We start from the raw sequence: 17,786 nt of genomic DNA on the forward strand, positions 1-17,786 counted from the left end.
ATCATTATTTTCGAAAATACATTCATATATCATTAGTTTATTAAATTAAAAACAAACATTCAAACCAATTAAGAAATTATAACAGCCGTGAAATACCAATTAAATGTTTGAAGTTTATTAAAACATAATATGAAATAATGTACTGTAATATTAATATATACACATAAAACCTGTCTAAAACGGAAATCTGCCTAAACGGATTTTCTATGTTAAAAAAACCACTTTATAATGGAAACCTGACAAACCGGAAAAAATATTCGGTACCGTGAGATTCCGGTTTACACAGGTTTAACTGGTTGTACTAATTTTACGCGAATTAGATTACTTTCTAAATTTATAATTATTAAAAATTAATGTCTATTAATGTATGAATATGATGCAATTTTTAATGTTACAAATTCTGCGATTGTGTTAAATTAAATAATTTAAGAAACAAATTTGATACTAATTTCTTATAAAAGCAGAAAATAAAGAAAAAGAATTTTATATAATCTTATAAACATTGTTATTATTTTATCAAAAAATATCGAGCAAACCTGTTGACTGAATGTTGCTCATCACTACTAGCTCATATAATAAAAAAAGTATGATAATAATTGGATATAACTCTGAAATAATTCATGTTATTTATCAGGACTGTACGGGGTGAATTCCCAGTTTTCCCATCCCTCTGGACGGTCTGGTATTTATAAATTCAACAAATGTAATTAATAGTGAAGAGTTAATACAGATTTCTGTTTAATTTATAACATATTCGTACAAAATCAAAATAAATTTAAAGACTTGAAAGTTGATAAATAATTTTCTTAAAAAAAGTTAATTCTCTTCTATCGTCACAGCTGTTACAAACGAGATAAATTTTAGAGATGATTGCTTCGATAATGATACTTTTAAATGTTTTAAACATCATATATTGTTATTGAGAGTAAAGAATTAAAATTTAATGGAATTAAAGAATCATATTAACTTATACAAATTCCTTTCCTTTTCTTTAAATTAACGTATATTAATTTAATTGATAAAAAATTCGAATTTTTAATAGTTCTTGTTTGATTGAACCAAGTATTAATGTTCTACTATGAAGATTTTATTAGTATAATTTTAATACCCTAAACTCTTGTTTACAGACGTACTGTACAGTACCTATAGCCAAAGTATTAGGTACGAGTTTGGAATAAAAACTAATAGAAAAGGAAGAACATCAGGAATAACATGTTCTTTAAACTAATAATAATAATAATAATAATAAGCTAATAAACCTCACTGTTCTATGCTCTAGAGTTAATTGTACATTATTTTGTTGGTCATTTTTTCCAATTTTTACGTATGCTTTAAAATTATTATTACAGTACCGTTATACTGTATTATACTGCATTTTCCTTTTATACTATAGTTATAGCTTATGTCTATAACTAAGGTTTTAGGGTAATATAAAATATAAAAAATGAAAATAAAAATTAAAGCATCTCAAATTTGATTTAAATGTATTCACACTAATTATTTTAATTATATCATTAATATCAAATGAAAATTAAAGAATGTAATCGAACTTTATACTAAATTCAAAAACTTTGAAATTATAAATACGTTAAGATTTACAGAATCCCAAGTCAATTTAATAATTGCATTTACAAACCTACCTTGAGTATGTAGATTTAATGAAAGGTAACAGCTTTCCCTAATGGCATTTTTTTTACTGTAATATTCTAAAAATAGTTAAGGTATGATTTTAAAAAATATGTTTTTATCGCCGATTGGTTAGAAATTAAGAGCGTAATACACTGTCGTTTTCCAACAAACCAATAACCTATGGAAACACGATCTAATCTATGTGAAACACGCCCATCGCCTCGTGCTTACCGTTGTTTAGCCAATTAGTAAAAACGAAAACATGTTACTTTTTAATTAAAGAGTTACGACTGTTAAAAGAGCTCGCACTAAAAAATGTCTTTATGTAAGCGAGTTATACTAAATTAAGTCTACTACAGACACTTTTTAGAATATGACAAAATCGTTTATTGTGTTTTAAATATTATATTTAAATACAATAAAAGAAATTTTTAGTATAAAAATGTGAGCCCCAACATAATACAGGTTGGTCCAAAAGTCAGTTAACCAGTTAAATTTCTGTTTTATTTAAATACTTTATTATTATAAACTTTATTTAACACGAGATCGTTTTTTCTTTTGTTTAATAAATTACAACGTATTAGCAAATTCAGTCAACAATTCATATTCACAACGTTGTGCATGTAACATACAAAACAAAACACAGTTAACTAATTTTTGGGCTGTCTATATTTCGAAACAGTGATTTAAATTAAATTATCTTTTATCCGCTAAATACGTGATTTGATTATTGTTCGAATTATTCAAGAAACGACATTTTATATTATTATTAAAAATATAATTTAATTTAAGTCGTAGTATAATTAAATAAGCCTAAAAACTTACGCTGTACATTATTCGATTTCTTCAGCTTTGCACTTAGATCATTTCAGTAACAGGAAAAATGAATAAATGAATATCTGTCTATATACGCATGCATACACAAATTACCATATATTTCATTAGTAATACTACGTGATATTAAGCTTCTTATACTGTACAATTTATCTCATTTTGCTTTAAATTATTTATTAACCATAGAAAGTAAGCGTTAATCTGATATAACAAGAGATAGAAGTGCAATGAAAATGTGTGTAAGACGATTACATCACAAATGAAAATGGATGTGATAAGTAGATATGAAAAGGATCATTTGTCGATGAAAATTGAGCATGACTTCTAGAAATGTTTTACTGTTAAAAGCATTAGTTATTTCATGTTTTTCTGTTTACTTCGTTCCTTCTGTTATAAGCTCGTTTATTTAGTCAATATTTCATTTTATTCAGTCAGAATTTCTCTAGCTTAAGACATAAATATAATTTGTCTCTAGTTCATATGCCCGTATTCGTGTTAATAATTAAATAGCATATTATTTATTTAATCTATGCTTTCACATTAATAAACTGATAAATTGAGATGTATGCTGAAACTAAGTTACTTATTAAATTCACGGACGTAATACTGAGTAACCGGAGATAAATACATTCTTATGAAGACGTTTTTTTTATTTAAAAATTGTATTAGAGATAGTCTATATCACAAATAACGATAAAAAGTATTAATATATAGTTAATTTTAATAGCTTGAAATCTTTATAGACGAAAATTTAAGAATTTTTTATATATAAGTTATATATTAATTTTGGAATTATAAAATTTTTGAAAAATATAAAAATATAAAATATAAAGTACTGTAGTCCTCTAGAACATGTTGAATACGTTACAAAATAAAGTTTACAATTTTTTAAATAAATTATGTACAAGCAACAAGTCACAAGAAAACCTACAAAAGAAATATATTCACATATAATAGATCAATACTTATTATACAACATCAAATATTTACTTTAAATTTCTTTCTCGTTGATAACAATAATCTAATTCCCTTCACTTGTTACATAAAAAAATTCATAAAAATTTCTGTTCGTGTGAAACATGTTTAGATAAAATTTCAAAATAATAACAAAAAATTAATATACCAAATGTATCACGAGTTTAACTACAAAATCTTTAATAGAAAATGACATTGTTCTAACCTCACTTTACGATTCGTATTCACACAAAGAAGCAAAACACAAAATACAGATTTATAGAAAAACTTTAATTTCTTCTAATACAGGGGTGGCCAACCTTTTCAGAAGGCGGGCCAAATTTCAGAAATAATATTTCCTGCCGGGCCACGCACCTAATTTTTTTTTTTTAATTAAAGTAAACAAGCAAGCGTGCTACAGCTTCAACCACATCGTCGCTTCCCAGTAGGGGAGATGGTGGTCAAACACTTGCCTGGTTTAATGTAAAAAAACACAAAAAATAGGTATATTTATTTTTTTGAAGAAAATAAAACATAACCGAGAATCAAACATATTTATTAGACAATTCAAAAATATTTAAAAGTGAGACATCTGACTTTGTTTTACAGAACTTAGTGCATCAAAATTGATCTCCACTGATGTTGTCGCTACACGCAAACAGTTTTCCAAATGAACATCAGTAATTCGTGTTCTCACTTGTGATTTGATGTACTGTACTTCATGCGACTAAAAAGCTATTCACACGCGTAAGTGTTTCCAAATAGCGAAACCATCGACAGAGCATGTGTGGAAAACGCAGGGTATTTATCCTTGTCCAAATACGTTTCATAGAACTCTTCCAAACCAACTCGATGGAATTTCTCCAACGTTTCAGGGTTTACTTACTTATAGAATCGATTTGGTAGACAGGCTACTCGCTTAAAGTAATTTGAACTGTATTATAAATATGTTAAATATGTATTTTAACGTCGATTGCAAAATCTCTCCAGATGAATTGGCGATAATAAAACGAAACTACAGAATAACACGGAACTTTGTCAAACTGAACTGAAAGTAGTTACGAGTATGAGCCTGATAGCATTGCGAGCTTCCCGAAAACGCCGAAGACCACAGAACATATATAGCTGAAGTTGAAGTCTCGTATTAAATTTTATCAACACCTAACGTCGGACAAAAAACTAAGTAACCTCGAGTGTCAAATAGCGGGATATTTGAAATAGCTAAAAATCTATGAATTTTTCCAAAAATGAGAGATATTTCAAATTTCTCTTAGATATAATTTAAAAATACATGATACGAATAACTCGTGACGCAATGTTCTTTTGGTGATACGTACAATAAAGTTAACATTTACGTTCATTTGACCTAGCTCCGTGGGCCGCAACATGACTCCAGGCGAACCGCATGCGGCTCGCGGGCCTCGTGTTGGCTAACGCTTATTATATTTTATTATTATTATTATTATTATTATGGGGGGTTATACTCGGTTCACACCGGTGGCTGTGTGCTATGCCGGACCAGAGTCGAGGCATAGCAACCAAAAACAAAAATTAAATAAGTGTGTCAGTGTCTGTATTCAGGAATTTCCTAACAATATGGCATGTATTCAATATAGTGGCCTTCTGTAGTGTGACGTATGTATTTCTATTCAATTGTAATGTTCCCAGGCTTTTGTGTAGTGTGTGTGGTAGCACACCTGTACAGGAGAGAACGACAAGTACAATAAGCACCCTTTCCATCCTCCACAGATGCCTTATTTCCTGGGCGAGTTCTGTGTACTTGCTAATTTTTCAGTGCATGTGTTTTGTACATTGTGAGTGTTTGGAATGGCTATGTCTATAATGTATGTGATTTTATTGTTTGTCGATGAGTGTGATGTCTGGTCTGTTGTGGTAAATTGTTTTATCTGCGATTATCGCTCTATCGTAGTACAGTTTGTGCGTGTTGTTTTCCAATACTGTCTGTGGAATGTATTTGTACTATGATTCATGGATGTCTAATAATTTGTGTTTCTTTGCAAGCTCTTGGTGTATTATGTTTGCTACTTAATTGTGTCTATGTAAGTAATCTGTCTGTGCTAAGAGCTCGCAGCCAGAAGTGATGTGTTGTATAGTCTCTGGCATGATGTGACATTTTCTGCATGTATCATTTGTGAGTATTGTATCTTTGAGTATGTGTTTTCTGTAGTTTTTAGTATTTATGACCTAATCTTGTATGGCGATCACGAATCCTTCTGTCGCCCCAAAGAGGCATCCCCGATCTAACCAGCTGTTTGACGCAGTTTTGTTATTATTATATGGCTTTTTCAAAATGTTAAATAAAATTTTATAAATTTAAGACACTATTCTATTTACGAAACACATAAGACAAAATATAAAAAACTAAATAATTAATTTGAAAAAAAAATGATTACTGGGATGCAATTATCAAATTGTAGACCTTTACATTTCCACTGTGTCCATCTGTCATTCGTTAATCTTGAGAATGGATTTACATGAATGAAAATCCAGATCAAATATGGTAAACTTAGAGGTCAGAGGTCCCAATTAACTATATACGAATTCCAGAACTATATGTAATTAGTTAGAAAAATATAGGCAAGTTAGTACTTGTAAATTCACTTATCAATCCGTTGACAATTTTTTTAAGTTAGAGATCCGTTATTTTTAAAAAATACAATATGCAAACTAGCAATCCAAATTAGAGAAGTTTTACTGTAAAATATTTTGATAAAACTTTTAAGTAAAAATATTTTATTCAAAATAAAAACTATTAGTCTACTTAAATAAATAATTTAAAAAAATTTTTTTAAATCTTTTAAAATACCTTTAATACAATTACTTAATAACTTTATAAATTTTTTTATTATTTTTTATTTTGATTTGAAATTAATATAAACATTAAAAAGATATTTTAATGATTCATAATTTATAAATATAAATAATACAAATTTAATCGTGTAAGTTGTTATAATGCAAGATTTATTATTATTATTATTGATTAAAAATGGAATGACAAACTTGAGAAATTTGAATAAAGTTTATTAGATACACATATTTAATTAACTTATTTTAATTATTACAAACAGGTTGTCTACTGTACTGTACAGTTCATCTTGATTCAAATAAATACTAAAATATTTATATTCAATGCTTTCGAAGCAATAAGAATGAATATTCTACAGTAACAGTTCTAGAATAACTTTCTTAATAATTTATAAAAATTTATATCTGTATTCTATATTAAGAATAATTTTACTGACAATTTTAAAATTTATCTGCCAATTGTAACAAATATTTCTAGTTAAAATTTTACATTAGCGAAAGAATTTATGAAACAATTTCTATGACGGAAAGTTTCTTATAAGATTTATTGATATCCGAGTTTAAAATTTCGTCGAATGAATTTATTAAATTTCACTAGCTTCTGTTCTAACCAACCAATCGCGCTCTGTCTTATAACAAGTAAAACGAATATTATCCAATCTCCAAGCATTTTAAAAATAATCTTTTAGTATTAGTAACAAAATAAAAATTGCCATTATAAAAGAAATTTGTACGGCATACATATTCAATAATTTTTAAATTCAGTCGTCATCAGTTATTTCTATTTTAACGATAAATTTTATGAGTTTTAGAGAATTATATGGAGTACAATTAAATGTTAATCCTTTAATAGAAAAAAACCCTCACAAAATGAACTAAAAATTTTCTAACGAAATTTATTGATCTAGCAATTACAATTTGAAATAAAAAGATTTTAAAACAAGCTTTCCGCTGATTGGTTAAAGGCGAAAAAATATTAGTTTAGGCGTGACTGTTGCGAATACGAAACGAAAGATGATTGGTACAACTATTTAACATTAGAACATGCCATAGACATATGAAACTGTCATGGGCGACCGCAGAAAATTTTTCAGCTGGAGCAAAGCGTGAAGACAAATACCGTAATTACATCAATAAATTTATATTTATTTAATTTCGGGAGATTTTTTCACACGTAGATTATACGTGTAGAATACAGTATTACATCAAAGGGTTCGTCCCGTGATCGAGGTTGTAAAGTTACACATCTCAATCACTTTTACAATTATAATTTGTGGAAGTTTTACTCGATCCAGAGAGGGACGAGTGCTCTATTTTCTTCCCACTACGAACACCTATGGTAACTGCTTTTATATAAAGCTGACCCTTCCTCTGAATCCGGCCTATCAGCAGTCTTCTGCCTTTTGCAACCCCTCGGATTCTTAAGCTTCTTAATTTTCTATGCCTGATTATTATATAAATATTAAGTTTTCTTCACATATATCTGCTACATTTTTATGAACTCTTTTTTATCCCTTTACCGATAGTGAAAACTTTTTTATGTGCGAAGTTTACTTATTTAAGGTTTTATATAGGTTTATATACGTGCTTTTTCGTGTACAGTACAGTACTACTACCAAAATTCGTCGACAATTTTTTTCAACTGTAATATTATGGTTTTCATTCAGAAATATGGTATACAGTTTATGGAAATTGTTATACTCAAAACAAAAATAATCTTTTCGTCATTTTTATATTATTATATTCTACACGCGACTTACTAAAGGCAGTGTATATCTAACACAATATAGTAACATCAAATGATTCCACCAATCATATTACGTGTAAAACATAACTAAACTCGATGGTAATATTTTCCTCGCCAGAAATACATCAATGAAATAAAAGTTTTTATTTTACTTTTCCAAATTCTTTAACATGGCCAATAAATTACATTAGAACTTTTTCATTTTTGAGACTTTTTTCTTGGTGTAACATCAAATTTAGTTATATTCTGTATACATGTTGACAAGTCTTATTAACAGTATAGAAATAAATTTGATGGTTGATTTCGGTTAAAGACTATTGAAAACAAAAGACTTTCTTCTTTTTCTTTAAAATTCTTTTAAGGAAAAAGAAAAAAGTATAAATATTAGAAAAAGATTAAATTATAATTATATCCAGTCAAAAGTTTAAAAAATAGCAACTCAAACAATATTCTCATATAGAAACAAACTGAAAATGCGCCTATTTTCTGTTTTCACAATCAAAAAATATTCTGGTAACGAGCAATTATTTATTGTGACATCGTAACAATGCCGGGTTGTAATTATTAGTCATATTTTTTAAATTTATTCGATTGAAAATATATGCTCTCTACCTCGAATTAATGGTGGTTTGCCCCTCTACTGTACATTATACTTAGTAATAGAGTCGTTAATAATAAGGCTTATTAACTGCTTTTAGGGAAAAAGTTTTAAATTGAAATAATGTGACTTTCGGTTTGCATCGGAAGTTTTGTACGAGGGTATATAGTTAATTGGGGCCTTTAAGCTTTCCATATCTGGTCTCGGCTTTCATCTATCTAAATCCGTTCTGGAGATTAAGGAAAGACAAACGGACGGACGACAGCAGGAATTTATAGGTCTACACTTTTTTTTTCAAATTGTAGCCCAATCATTTTAACACGACTTCCCTATAAAATAATAACACCAAAATGTCACTTTAATAACAATGAACAATCTACAGTTATAACTATTTTTGGAAAATTAAAATATCTCATGAGAAATGACATATTTAACATAATTATATTTCTGAGAATTCCCAAGAATATATATTATCAATTGTACTACAACAATTAAATTATAAACTGTGGATTGTGTGATGTAATTTTTTAAAATATTGCTCAAGTTGAAATTATTCGCTTTATATAGCTGAATGTAGTTCAATCTATAGCCACGTGTCTAGAGTCTGCAGATTGATTTTTGCAGATTTCGATATACGTAGAAAGAACAATTGATATTGCAATCGCATATTCAATTCGAGATAATCCGCTTGTTTTTATACACGGATTCGTGTACTTGTTATGGTTTGTAGTCTGCAGTATGCGTGATTTTCTACGTAATATGTTGTTGTTTGATGGTATGATCTAATCTGAATAATTTTATTAGTGTTGATGCATTTCAATATCAAACGCTGTTTTATTTTCTAGAATTGTACGAATTTTTATGTATTTTGGTTCTGTTTATGGATAAATCTTGTGTTTTCGCGCTATTTGTGATTCTAATTTATCCGAAAACGGTATATTTATAACGATATCGTGCACAATCGATTGTCTCGTTAACTATATCTGCGCCTGTCATCAATGTTAGTAATAAGTTTTGAATTATTTTTCCTGTGATTATTTTTTATTTTCAGGATTTAGTAGCAAATCCTATCTCAATATATAAATTTCTATAGACAAAGATAAGAGAATTGCATTCCTTTACCACGGGCATTTAAAATGTCGTGCTTCCTTTTTAAGTACTTTTTTAATATTTCATACACATTTTGGTCTAAACCAGAATTTACGTAGTATAAAAATAATATTCTGCTATTAAAAATTATCGTATGAAATTATTAAATCAAAATGATAAAATAATAAATCTACATATATAATCGAGATGGGTTGTTGATGATGATGATGATGATGATAATAATAAGCGCAGTGCCCAAATGGTTAAGAGTTGAAAGTTGAAATTTGGTACACAGTTAGGGTACTGTACGTCACGAGAATATACACTAAGAAGGGATTTTTCGAAATCTCCCACGAGCCGCCAAAAGAGAACGAACTTATAATGAATAACAAACTTTTTAAAGCATTTGAGAAGTTTATACAGGACAATAGTGCATTAGAACCTCAGTTTGGTAACCTGAATTTAAATATACTCAACACAGATACAACAGAAACTAATGACAGTGATGACGACAATAACTACAATTCCTTCACAAGCGATGAAGATTAAAGAAAAATGTTAAAAATAAAGACTGTTATATGTATATAAATTCAATTGTGCTACGAATAACATAGTGTGATTATTAAGTTATAAGTTATCTTGTAAAAATTTCTTGTTAAAACTTTATGGATTTCGATCTGTATGATTACATCAAAAATTCTTTGTCAACTGATTACTAAATGTATTACTTTAAAATTATACCTGTTGTATATTTAATATTTCATTAATGTAATAAGTATTGCATCCCATTCTAAACTGTTATAACTGTAAATATGTATAAAATTATTCAACCAACCATTCGAATTCCTATTATGTAAGCAAAAATTTACTGTTTAATAATGTAACCAAAACTGTATTTATCCATTGTGTTCAATTATTATTTATTTATCCATTAATATGTTTGTATATACTTTGATGCAAAAGATATGCATCCTTCTGTTAATTGCATCTGTATGTAAAAATGTTACTGTTAACTATTTGTATTCCTCTGTAAATATTGTTTTAATAAAGGCGATGCGGGCGCCCATGGGGTCCTGTGGGGGCCTTATGGTTGCTTATTTCACACTTTCCTATCTTCCTTTATTTCCTCTGCTCTCTAACTCTTACTTTCTTTTACTCTTCCTTCCTATTCATACAGGGGTAAAGTTTGCACTAAATTGCAGATAGCCCCTCTTGTCTTTTATTAGAATAGAATAGAAATCTCCCACGAAACAGAGGGAGAAGGTTAAGGATTACCCTGAAGAACTCCGCTTCTACTGTACTATTTTAGATGCGGTTACGGTTAAAAATTATATTTTAGAATTAATCCGTTGCTAGAATAATTAATTATTTATGGAAAAATATGTGGTCATATATAACCACAAATACAATCAAGTTAGAATAATCTGTAGAAATCTAACATCTGTTTTCAAAAAGAGTTTTAATATAAAAACTTAAAATTATCTATTTATTTATTTTTCATTTGTAGATGAAAAATCTACTACAGCATTCATTACACACTTTGCTTTCAAATTTTAGATTTTTCATAGCTAATTGGATAAAAATACGTTATTAACAAGTGATATTTCAGAATGTTTTAAATTTTATAGCTGTGTTTCGAGTCCTTCCTCGTTAAGTTTTTAACACAATATAGGTCTACTGGGTATAATAGAATCCTGCATTATGCTTAGGCTATAAAAAAGTTTAACAACTTTCCTTAACGAAATTTTTACTGCAAAGTTAGTGTTCTTTATAGGCAACGTATATTTGTTTCCGTTGATTGGTTAGAAGCAGAAACAAGTAACGATGGGCGTAATTATCGGAAAACGAATCATTTTGGAATTGGTCGAATCTCTCATCCAATCGCAACTTAATTCGCATCTTCGATGGTAACGCCTATCTTGTTTTTTCTCGTCTAACCAATCAGAGCGACGAATTTGTATTACTTGAAAGTGCACTAACTTGTTTAGAATATTGCAAAAGAAATTATTTCATTACAAAAAGTTCTTACATTTATCAACTCTTCCAATTAATTTATCTCTGGAAATTAGACTTTCGTCCAATTTTTACTTTAAATTTAATATAAAACTTATTTTCACACGTTTACAAAGAATTTCAAAATATATTTAAAGCTATATTATCGTGAAGTTTATAACATAGTACACCGTATGACCTAGTTATTGGAGACAAATTAAATTTTTTTAATGTTCACAGCAGTGGAAACGTACCCGAATTGTTATAATTTCGCTGCGAATTATGAAAAAGTTTATTGAACTAATCTTATCGAGAGAAGAAAAGTGAGTTTACTGAAGACTGAATGAACAGACAAAGGTCAAAGATAGTCAGAAATTCAATGCCTCTTTGAAATAAATGACACCTTATTTGTACAGAGCACACACTGTTGTTTGTTGACTCTAATCGAAAACTTTCCTAACTGTACAATTAGATTTAATTTCAACTTTACTTAATTAAAAACACATTTTATTATTTATATTAAATTCGACTTGTTTCATTAAACGAAATACTTCTAGAGTTAATTACTGAATATAAGTTTAAATCGTTATATGCTTATTAATTATCGGAATTTTAATTTTTCAGCCACTCAATTAAATCTGTATTTTTATTTTACATTATTTAATAAAATTAAAGTACTGTTAAACAGTTTAAATTTAATTAATGTATTTATTGAAGCTCGTTCATTGAAGGTGACTAATTATTTCTATCGTGCAAACATTTTCTACAGTAAAACCTGCGTAAACCGGAATCGCACTTTACCGAACATTTTATCCGGTTTGGCAAGTTTTCGTTTTAAACGGGTTGTTTTTTTTTTTTAACGTGAAAAGCCGCTGCGTTCTGAAGAATTTTTCCCGTTTAAACAGGTTTCCGTTTTGGACAGGTTTTACAGTAACTTTACTAATGTACTAAATTTAGCAGAATATTTAATAGAATAAACTAATCTTAAAATCATTTAAGCTTAGTAAAATTTCTGTATTTTTCATTTTATTTTTCAGAAAACATTCTTGTTTTTTACGCATTATTCCTCGTTTTATAAATAATATTTAAAACTAAAAAATTATTCATACATTTATTTAATTCCTATTTAACATTATATCCTATAAAAACATAAAACGACTGGATTAGATTACTTTAAATTATATTTTTCTTATTTTCATCTGCATAAAGTCTATATAAATATCTACTTCACATATCCAATATCGTTGCTAGTATAGGAGGTTTCAACATTTTTGTCGACAAATATTCTCAATTTTATTAAATTTTTCAAATAAATAATGCATTAGATGTTATGGATATATTTCCGTTTATCTTCTTATTTTCGTTTTATAATAGTGAAACATCCCGTTTGCATAAAAAATAAGATTTCGACTTACTAATATATAATTCAGCACTAGCATAAAAATGGGGTTTTATTATTATTATATTTTTGTTCTCTGTAAAATTATTACTTGAATTTAATAAAGATTTTATTTCGAAAATTCCAATCTTAAGTAAAATTATTTTATTTAGACCGGACCGTAAATTAAACCGGGAAAAAATCGAATGCGTACGTGAATTCCGATCCAGACAGGAAGTTCGTATATAGTTAATTTCCGACCCCTAAGCTTTGCATATCTGGTCTCGATTTTCATCTAACTACATTCTCGAGATTAACGAAGGACAGATGAACGGAAGTGGGAATGTATATGTCTGCAATCAGAAAATTGATAATTGTATTTATTAATAAAATATATTCTTGTCATGTTTTACTAGGTTTTTATTAAATTTTGATGATTTTTAGTAAATTTCATTAAATAATTATTTAGAAATCATAGAAACTCATGTAAAGATTGTAAAGTTATAAAATGTTTCTACTTAAAATGAAAAGCTATATTTTATCATTTTAAAAGAAAAAGCCACCAGCAACGGGCTGCGTAACTTTCCCGACAAAAATCTTCAAATTGTCTGCGACGCCATCTGTTATAAGATTTTATTGTAAAAGACTTTATATATTATTAATTATTATAAAATGGCAAAATTCTTAACTTTGAGATCAGAGGTGAGCTTTATTGTTTTTAAAAAATTGTAAATGCTAATAACAAAATTTTTAAGTCCGACCCCATGCGAAATATGATACACGACCCTCCTTAATCTCCCCAACCAGAGACCGCTAACCACCAAAATTTAACAGAATCAATGTCTCCAATACACAAACCTCCTTGCAAAATTTCAAAAATTTTCGACAAAAGGATCAGGAATTATTAAGCTTTAAATTGGGTAAACCGCCACATACATTAATATCCATACATACAGAATACCTCCAAATTTCTTCGCATTTCAAGATTCCCTGAATCTAGAAACGTGAAAATCTGGGGGGATCATTTGTAAACTGATGGTCCTACTTTCCTTCTGTTATATATAACAACCGGAAAAGTAAAAATGCATTAGAATAATTATTACATAGTTTTAAATGTAGGAAATATCCAGACATAAGTATAATTTTTAATGCCGTATATAATATAATAAAATCATGCGTGATAAGAAATACATCATCTGTTTCAATAAATGCATTATAAATGAATGCAGTATTATTTCCTGCTCCAGTGTTATTGGTATGAAAGGAAATAAACGTGAATGAATGTGGAAATCGAATGTTAATTTATCTCCTCATTCTGTTTCATATGGAAATATTATTTGTTCTGGACAAAACAAAATGCAATGGTCTAGAAATGTGTAATTTAACGAATAATATCAAGAATCGAGTCAGAAATTTATCTATAATCAAAAGAATAAATGAAAAGGGTGTTTATTATTTAAAAAGTCTTAAATCAATTTCTTTTATATAATTTGACCTTTAAGAATTTAATTTAAATAGTAAGATAAAAACCTTTCTAAAATAAAACGCCACGGTACCTGTAAGTGCCTAAATCTTCTGCTTTGTAAAGGGTCCGTTTCGGACAGGTTTAATACAATAAAACCTGCCTAAGCGGAAAAATTTCTTCGGAACGCAGCGATTTTCTATGTTAAAAAAAGAACTTGTTTAAAACGGAAACTTGCCGAAAAGTATTCGGTACCTTGCGATTCAGGTTACACAGGTTTTACTGTATATGACATTAAATCGCAAGACACTTATTAATTATAAACATGAAATTTTTCTTAAGGTCCCTACATTAAATCTACTTTTAAATTCTTATTGTGGGGCCTATATTTACGTTTATATTTATCTAAAAAAACACTTCAGTCATTTTGATATTTATTTTGAAGCATTTAAATGTATCAAATCACTAACTTCAAAATACAGGGTGGTCCAAAAGTCAGTTAACAGATATATTTTAATATTATTTTAAGAACGAGTAACGACGTGTCAACTGTTTCAAACCTGTTTTAACCGTCCTTAAAATGATTTTTTAAAGAGCAGTACTTCTCGTTTAACTCACTTTTGAACCACTCTAAATGTCCAGCATTTCTGAACTGAATACTGAAAAATTATCTTCTTAAGAAGATATTGATTTTACTTTGATTTACAGAAATATTCGCTTGTAAAAAGTAAAAATATTTAATAACTTTCTAAATGTCGAATATTTTTATTGTAATACTTTCTTAAATTAACAATATTAAAATTTAATAAGGTAGTAAAGTAATATACTAAAACCTGTGTAAACCGGAATCGCAGGGTACTGAATATTTTTCCGATTTTAAACAGGGTTTTTTTCAACATAGAAAATCACTCCGTTCCGAAAGAATTATTTTCCTATCAGGCAGGTTTTACTGTATTAAACAGATTATTTGAACAGGTTTTACTATAATTACCATAACTAATCATAGTTTACGTTACTCATTATTCATTATCAAAAATATTAACGTTTCACAATGCAAGAAAATTATTCCTTTGATGAAAAGTTATATTAAAGAATATATTTTTATATTTTCTAACATCCTAGATTTTACAAAACGTATCAAAAATTACGAGTTTACTGTAAAATCCAGGCCTGGAGCAAGTAAAAGCAAGAAAGAAAGGGAAGTTGATGTATGGCGAAAGGAATCAGTACTGAAGTTGAAAACCTATTAAAGCCATGTCAAAGAAGAACTTTCATTGAATTTCTTTTCTGATCATTCTAAAGTGCAAGCAAACAAAATGGTGAGTATGTTATCGCTTCTGGCCCCACAATTGTATCGTCACTATTTCGAACCATTGAAAGACGTGTGATGTGTAACAATACGAAAAAAATACAGAATTCGATTTGATTACAAATTGAAGATATTTCTAGATTTTTATCGATTCCCTGTCTTACATTTTAAAATGTATACAGTAAAACCTGTCCAAAGCGGAACCTGAATAAAACGGAAGATTGCTTAAGAGGAAAAATATTCAGTACCGTGCAATTCCGTTTTACATAGATCTTACTATATAAATTATACCTACAGGCTCATGCCTAAGAAGAAAGCGTTATGATTCATCTGTTAATTTATCTAAAATGCCAATAAAATTAAATGGAATTATGTATTAAAAATAACGCATTGTAGTAATTGTTTTAAATAAATTCATATTAAAAAATGAAATTTTTATCAATCTAAATTAAAAGACCAAACTTTAGTACTCCGTGCACAACCTCCTATTGCCTAAATACCTGTGGCAATAAGGTCAAATACAAAGGAAAGCACGTACAGTATTCTCTCCTATGACGGATATGCTTAGATATTACAACTGCGCTTCAGATATTTCATATTCATAGATGGTCTAAGCTAGCATTCCATCTGATTTTACAAATGCTCGACGGACGACAAATCGTGTAGACCGGACAATTCAAGGAAGTTCGTTGAACAGACATTCCTGGGAAATTCTAGTTGTGTATAGCTAAGCATTATTTTGCTTATTGCAAGCTTGCCACGAAAGACAACGCATAACGGACAGGATTACGGCTGTTCCGCCGATATCCCTCCTATCATTACTGAGTGACCGACTGTCCTACGAGATAGCTGTAGACTAGCACGCCAGTAATGGAAGTAGTGTGCAGCTCAACACTAAACGTGGGAGTGAATCTCTTTCCTGTGTTCTTCCACACAATAACGTAGTTTTTATCCGTTCCAAAAAAGAAATAGGATTCGTCGCTAAAGATACGCTGCCAGTTCGTGGCGGTACATGCTTATCTGTCACAGTAAAATACAGCAACAATCAAAGCCAACAGTGTTAAGGTATTAACGGCAGGTCGCGTAGTGGCTGCCATGCATGCAAATTTGTCTGTCCTAGTTGCTTGCCAATGGTACTGGAAGCGACAAGATTCTGTAACGAAGCTTCCATCAATCTGTGGATGATGAACAAAGACAATATTACAGCTTTTCATGTTTGTCTCGCGATCAGACGATCATATCTGCTGGTTGTCTATCGTCCAGAGCCTACCCTCCGTATATGCGTAATTTATATAACGCTGTTTTTATAGTTTAATATTTAATTCTTGAACGTGTTAGAAAATTATTATCAATAAATTATTTTAAATATAAACCAGGAAAAATATTATAAATTTTTAGAAAAATTTTTGTGGTGATTTCTTGAATAAATAATGAAGAGTAAAAAATTATATTTTAATAAAATATCATTATTAAATTAAAATATTTAACATAAACATAAAGAAATTCTTTTACTCAGGTGCAAGAAAATGGATAATTTTTGAAATTTTTACTAAAATATTCAACGTTTTTAAATAAATATAGAGTAAAAAACTGTTTTTCTTTTTTCATAAACTTTACAATAAAAATAAATACAGTAAAACCTGTCCGAAGCGAAACCTAAATAAAACGAAAACGTGCCAAACCGGAAAAAAAATTCGGTATCGTTCGATTCCGGTTTACACAGGTTCTATAGTAGGTATTTTTCAAAATCTATATATTTTTCATCAAACATTAATTTATTTAACATAATTTTCTTCCCAAAGACTCTAAGGTAATTNACAAGATTTGGAAAAATTAATTTTAAAACCAATTTATCAATTATTTTCTGCTTTACATGAAAATTTTATATATTTTTACATATTTTGTTCCATTAAATATTGATAATATAACAAGAGTCTATTATATTATGGAAGATAGGTGATAGGTAGG

General features: G+C 28.7%; 1 protein-coding gene across 4 annotated transcripts in view; it reads right to left on the reverse strand.

The window, feature by feature from the left end:
- The window catches only part of LOC111628278 (somatostatin receptor type 2-like), a 152,452-nt gene that overhangs the window by 82,445 nt on the left and 52,221 nt on the right, over positions 1-17,786 (reverse strand). The window contains exon 2 of one of the 4 annotated variants that reach the window (XM_023372037.1): positions 14,604-14,708. The exons of the other annotated variants lie outside the window; for them this stretch is intronic. The gene's annotated coding sequence lies outside the window, so the exon portion shown is untranslated. The remainder of the gene's footprint in view (positions 1-14,603; positions 14,709-17,786) is intronic. 4 annotated transcript variants of the gene reach the window in all.

The sequence above is a fragment of the Centruroides sculpturatus genome, unplaced genomic scaffold, assembly GCF_000671375.1.
Source record: "Centruroides sculpturatus isolate CEXI.00-Female unplaced genomic scaffold, Cexi_2.0 scaffold65, whole genome shotgun sequence".
Taxonomy (NCBI): Eukaryota; Metazoa; Arthropoda; class Arachnida; order Scorpiones; family Buthidae; genus Centruroides; species Centruroides sculpturatus.